Raw genomic sequence first — 6,883 nt, 5'->3', positions numbered from 1 at the left:
GGAAGTTCAGGTCCCCCATGATTACCACATCCTTAGCCTTCACTACCTCTGTGAGCTGACCCAAGAAATCCTGGTCAAGCTCCTCACCCTGGTTGGGAGGTCTGTAGTAGACTCCCACCGTTAAGTCTCTTTCGCCTCGACAGCCTTTCACTCTAACCCAAAGCACTTCAGAGTGCCCCTCCCCTGACTCTTTGCCAATGGACGAGGATGTGTATTCCTCCTTAATATAGAGTGCCACACCCCCACCTCTCTTTCCTATCCTGTCCCTCCTGTACAGCCTATAGCCCGTGACATTCACCGCCCAATCATGTGATGAGTCCCACCACGTTTCCGTAATCCCCACTATGTCCCGGCTAGTGTCAGCCAGCAGGAGGGTGAGTTACCAAATGCCTTGGACAATCCACCAAACAGAGCTTATCACATAGCTTCAAACTACCAAATGCCAGAACAGCTGCCATGGGGGGAGAAAAAAACCTGCCCCAGATCCCAATGTAATGGGATCATATGAGTCCACAGCAGTGTCATACTGGGGAAGGATCATTCCAGTTGTGGTCACCATGATTACAGAAGCTTTATCATAGCAACTCTGGTCAAACCTTTCCTGGAGAAGCTGCAGACAGTGCAGCAGAAACCTTGTTTGCCAGTATAACAGCATCTACACTCGGGGGGGCTTTGTCAGTGCGCTGCAACAGCCAAAGTTTTCTAGTGTAGACGTGGTTTTAGACTTCCCATGCCTTGGTTCCCCATTGGTCAGAAAGGGATACCACCACTCCCTTCCATGTGTCTTGTTTACTTAGACTAGGAAGCTCTTCACCTTAGGAGCTGTCTCTACCACCCTGCATCTCCAGCATTTCACCTGTTGTGATCCTGAATTGTAGCAGCATGGTACCTTCATCCATCTGCTAGATGTGAAGGCAGTGTATAAACTAACTATATCAGAGATGCACAAAGTGCAGACTGACACACCAGAGGTGTGGGTGGGCTTTTCATTTCCTCTTGTTGCCATGGATGCTGTTCTAAGTGCATAATGTTACACAGTGATTCTTAGCCAGGGTGCTGCAGGCCTCTGGGGTGTTGTGGGATGCTTTTAAGGGTGCCATTCAATAGTAGCACTGTTAGCTATGCAAATGCCCTCACAATTCATAAGATGAACCCAGATATTTCAAATAGGATGCCTAAGTGAAAACATCTGACCAGCTGTGGTCTTTCTGACTTCTTTGCAAGAGAAGATTTGCTTTGTTATTTTTCCATAGTCAAAACATGAGTGAAACCTAAGAGCTTTCTAAAGGATGGCTTGATGTAAAAAGGGTTAAGCTATACCGTCCCTCCTCTCTGCAATGCAGAACAGACATCTGTAAATGTACTTCGTGGAAACCATTGTCCTTGCCAGCTCTGCTCCAAGCTGAGCCCACAACAGATGACTTGGTTAATGTACATGCTGCTAAAAAGGACTCACGCAAGTTAAACCTGGCATGAAGCTGTGAATTTACATTTGCAAGGCTATCATTTCATGCACGGTGAGTGATGCAACCTCAGTTAAATAAGTATGACTAAAACATGAAAATTCGTAGAACTTCCATCAGACAGTAGGCATCGTGACAATAGCAGCATGCATGATCTCTAGAGTCTAAGCTGTCACCAGAAGGAACTTTCTGCTTGTATTAAGATTATAACAGGTTACAAATGCATTCTGAAGAAAGGCAGAGAGGCATCCATCGCTCTTCTTACCTGGAGTGCGTATTTTTGGTTGTTTCAGTAGCTCTGGGAAAGTTTCTCAGACAGGAGAAACACACGTCTCTGTGTCACAATAAATGTGTTGCCACCAAGACCTATCTTTGTTCAGGCAAAGGAGAATATTCCCAGTCCAGGTATATTGACACTGAAAAAAGTAATAATAAATATTGAGCAATAAAAAGTATTTGTTAACTGATTTGTCATGCCCTATGTTGACAGGTTACATCAGAGTGTTGTGCTGGTGGTGATGTGATGATCTCTTCACACTTTTGTGCTTCCCTTGTGCAGAGGAGCTGGATCCACCTTAAAGCTTAAATGTCGTATTTAATAGTTTTCTTCTCTTCTTTCCTCTCTCAATTTAAAAATTGATGTAGTGACATGGGAACCAATGTGCCTAACATGAGGAGCTTACAGACAAAGGACTCAACATTGCTAAGCCTTGTCTGTAGTTGGAGACCATTGCCATGAGTATGGACTGCTTGGGTGAGCTTGGGTAGGTTTTCCTGGAATCCCAGAGCAACCAAGTTGCCTAGTATCAACCTGATGGGAGTGGAGGTATTTGCCATCCTGTGGAAGGGATAATTTTTTTGTTTTAAATTAGGAGATAATTTCTCACTTAAAAATAAAACAAATGAATAAATGGGATACATGTGGACACAAGAACAAATAGCAGGAGATCCCCACCTTGTTCATGGAGAGGTTCTGTAAAACAAATTGAGACACTCTGTCCCAAACACTCAGGATTTCTGAAATGCAAGTAAAAGGCTTGTCACCATCTTGATAACACACACAGACAAAAAAGCATACCACATTTGGGAAGAAAACAGTCCTTTTATTTCTGACGAAGGAGGCAACAAGACCTACATGTAATTAACTCTCATAGGATCAATAGATTTTAGGGAGCAATGAAAGTTGGTCCTGTGTAGTTTCTGTATTCAACCTAATTTTGGACATAGTTCTTTGTAAAAGCCTCAGTTAATATGTGATGTCAAAAGTTGGACACCCTACAAGGAGCTGTGTGTCTGCAGATCAAAAAGCAGCTTACCAATCTGTAGGCAAAAAAAGGACAGGACAGAACAGGAAACAGAATTTCTGAGCCCCCTTAGCTACATTCAAGATTTTCATGCAAAGAGCACTTTGGGCTGCCATTTCTGACCATGTCTCTAGCCCAGCAATGGAGAGCTGGAAACCTAAACTTTCATTAAAGAAACCAAACCAGAACAATTCTGTGTGGGCCAGAGGCCAGAAAATGCTACCCAGTCAATAAGGGCATTTGTACATGTGCTCCAGGGGTGGGGGTGGGGTTGAATGCGCTTTCGTTAAAGTACCTCTGCTGCCATTGTGAAACGGGGGGACACAGATACATGAGACACGGAGGCTGGCTGGAGCACCCTAACTACCACTCTCAATTAATTAATTGAGTCTGCTCCAATGTGCTATAATTACAGCACATCAGAGCAGCCTCCCTGCATGTCTACAGGCACCCTAGGGACACTTCTCACTGGAACATCCATCAAAAGGCCAGGAAGGGGATGAGACTGCTGAATGCCCTCCAATTCCCAGGGGCACTGAGGGATCCACCACAACCATAGTGTTATATTTAATGCATAAGCTAGCACATCTAGATCCATCCAACCCACTCCTAGAGAGCATTTCAGCTCAAGAGCTGCTTGCACATTCACCAGAAGAGGACTTAAATTTGGTAAATCTCCACCTGGAGACAAGTGTTTCCACCCATTCTACAAATGAGAAAACTGAAGCCAGTGATTTGAAGGTGCCCTCCTATCAACAAGTGACTTTTGTCCAAAGACCGCACAGGAGGTGAAGGCGCTAAGCTCGTGGGATCGCTGGGTATCCACCACATATGCAGGGCATGCCAAAGTGTCACACCCCGCTTCTTATATTTAATATTCTGTGCGATGAAAAGCATAAATGAGAGCTCTGCCAGACCATACCATCTAGAGTGAGATTTCTGAGTGTGGGGAACAACAGCTTTCGGTTATCTGGGATGTCCCTCTTCAGTTGCTCCACCTTGTTGACTGTTCTTTTCTCTGCATTTTTACCAAATCCCCCATCTTTGAAATGTGGCTTCCAGTCTTCACAGCCAAAACCTCTGCAAAGAGAAAAGCAGAGCAGCATCTCTCGACTTCACTGGCATGCAGTGGGAGCAGGAAGGTGCAAGGCCAGGAAGGTGCAAGGCCAGGACGGCCTTGACACTAGACAAATAAATGATTGCCTCTGGTTCCTCTTAGGAAAATGGTAGTTATTAAAAGTCCTAGCCAGGACTTTCAGGAGCAACCAGTGATTTTAAGGTGCCCCCCCTTCAGCGTGCCAACCTAAAGTACTGAGGGAGAGTCTAATTTGCCAGGAGGTGCTGAGCACCTGTTTTCTGACTCAAGTTCTGCAAAGGCATCTGAAAATGGGGATGTTCAAACTGAGGCATCCTAAGTCACCCGTCGTCGGTGAAAGGTCTGATCTGAAGGACTGCATGGCCACACAGCGAGCCAGCAGCAGAACCCAGGATGCAGTCCAGAGCTTCCCTTTGAAAGAAGTCTCCAAAAGATGGAAGCGTGGAAGGAATCCAAGGAAATTATTTCAAGTTTACCTTGTACACTTTGAACAGCTGGATCCATTCAGAGATTTGTACCTTAACACGGAAAGTAGTTTTCATGGCAAGGAGGTATAGATGCAGGGGCAGGGCTTACCAGACACTCCCCCCACCCTCCCCCTATCACAGTGTATACCAGCCCTTTCTTAATAGGGTGCCCTCCCATGGGGGCCACTTCACAATTCTCCCCTATCTTGTCAAAACCGTATCTCCCAGCTCCACGCTTGGTTTGAGAACAACAGTTCTTCTAAACACTTTGATTCTTACTACAAAAAAGTGCAGCATAATGTTTGGACTAAAAATCCTGCCTCTGGGTGACAAAAAATTGTCTTCTTCACCTGAAAAAACAAATGCTCTCAGTATAAAGAAGTGAAACAGCGCAGGTGGGAAAGCTTGACTTACAAAGGTGTATTTTATTTTTAAATCACCAAAGTTTAGTTATGCCCTTTGAGAACCAGACTAAACACCTTTGCTTTAGCTATGCATTAGCAAATACCACACAATATGAGTTGGTTCCGCGTACGGAACAAACACGTATCAGCCTTTTTCTCTCAATAGCGTCCGTATTCTTATGGCCCTTCTTTGCATAACATGAAGGCACCTTTTGCATTGGTAGAATATGATAGCATTGTACTAATGCAATGCAAATTCTAGAATGTGGATAGTGGAAAGCCTTAGCAATAGTCTCAAGGACAAGGCAGGAGGAATTAGTGGTCCAAGTACAATCGGAGAATTATGATGTAATTGGGATTATGGAGATATAGTGGGATAGTTCACAAGACTGGAGCACTGTCATGGGTGAGAATAGCTTGTTCAGAAAGGATAGACTTTTTTACTTCAATCTTCACAAACAGAAGCAGCTACCAGAGCACAGTTGGAGGCAGAGATGGGGAAGGAGTCAAACAGCCTAAAGTGGTGGCAGAGCAGGTTACTTAGAGGCAAGAAGCTTTCAAGTCGGCAGGGCCAGATGGGAAGCACTGTAAGGTACTGAAGAAATTGGCTGAAGTAGTTTTACAGCCATTAGCTATTCTCTTTGAGAACTTGGAAAGGTTGGATAAGGCACTGAATGATTGGAAAAGGGTAATGGTAGTGTCCATCTTTAAGAACGAGAAAAAGGAGGATCTGATGAATTACAGACCAGTCAGTCTAACCTTGAAAACAGGGAAGATTACGGAAGGGCCCTCAAGGAATCCATTGTGAAGCACCTAGAGGAGTGTCTCAAGGTGATCAGGAAGAGCCAACATGGATTCACCAAGAGCAAGTCATGCCTGACCCACCTGATTTCCATCCATGACATGGTGACAGGTTCTGTGGATGAGGGAAAGCAGTGGATGTGATTTACCTTGACTTTAGCAAGGCTTTTGATACTTTATCATGGCATTCTCATTAGAAAGCTAAGGAAATACAGACTAAATGAAAATCCTTTAAGGTGGATACATAACTGGTTGGATCATCATGTTCAATGAGTACTCATCAAAGGTTCAGTATCTAGTTGGGAGGAGGAATCATAGTGGGGTCCCATGGGGGGGTTCTGTCCTGGGTCTGGTATTATTTAATATCTTCATTAGTGATTTGAATGGTAGGCTTGAGAGCACGCTTAGAATATTTGTAGATGACACCACATTGGATGGAGTAGCTGATACTCCGGAGGATAGAACTAGGATCCAGAATGACTTGAATAGACTGGAAAAAGTGGTCCACGATCACCCAGATGAAATTAATCAAAAACAAGTGGAAAGTCCTACACTTGGAATGGAAGGATTGCATGCACAAATGACATCTGGGGAATGACTGGCTAGGCTGCAGTACTGCAGGGAAGGACCTGGGGGTTACAGTAGACCACAAGCTGAATGTGAGTGTGCTCAACAGTGTGCTCTTGTTCCAAAAAAGCCAGCAGTATACTCAGATGTATCAACAAAAGTGTCTCTTGTAAATCAAGAGAAGCTATTCTTTGGCTCTGTTCGGCGCCAGTGGCCTCCCCCAGAGTACTGCATCCAGTTTTGGGCCCCATACTTCAAGGAGGGGCTTGGCTTGAAGAGTCCAGTGTAGAGTAACAAAAATGATCAGGGGCTTAGAAAGCATGACTTATGAGAAAAGACTGAAAGAACTAAGGTTATTTAATACAGAGACGAGAAGACTGAGTGGGGATTTGAAAACAGTCTTCTAATAACTGGAGGGCTAATATAGAAAGGGTTGAAATGTGCTTTCCTCCATGGCCATAGGGGACAGGACTAGAAGCAAAAGCCTCCAGCTGCAGCAGGGGAAATCTAGGTTGGAGATGAGAAAGAAACTTTCTGACTAAGAGGGAGTCCAGCATTAGCTACTGTTAAAGTGAATTTAGTCAGGCTTTTGGCCTCTCTGACTAAAAAAACCAGACAGAGACCAGAAGTGCTAATACTGCTTATTTCAGTTATATGTTTTGAGATAAAAAAAAATTCCTGCATTATTACTCTGTGCACAGGTGTCCAATTAAGTAAGTTTGTTTTAGTTTCTTCAAGGTCGTATTTTTTTTCTCTTTTTCTGTCTTAAGTATAAAAATGC

This window comes from Gavialis gangeticus, unplaced genomic scaffold (genome assembly GCF_001723915.1).
Source record: "Gavialis gangeticus isolate Ggan-Ray unplaced genomic scaffold, GavGan_comp1, whole genome shotgun sequence".
Lineage (NCBI taxonomy): Eukaryota > Metazoa > Chordata > Crocodylia > Gavialidae > Gavialis > Gavialis gangeticus.
Note: the sequence above shows the minus strand (reverse complement) of the source record.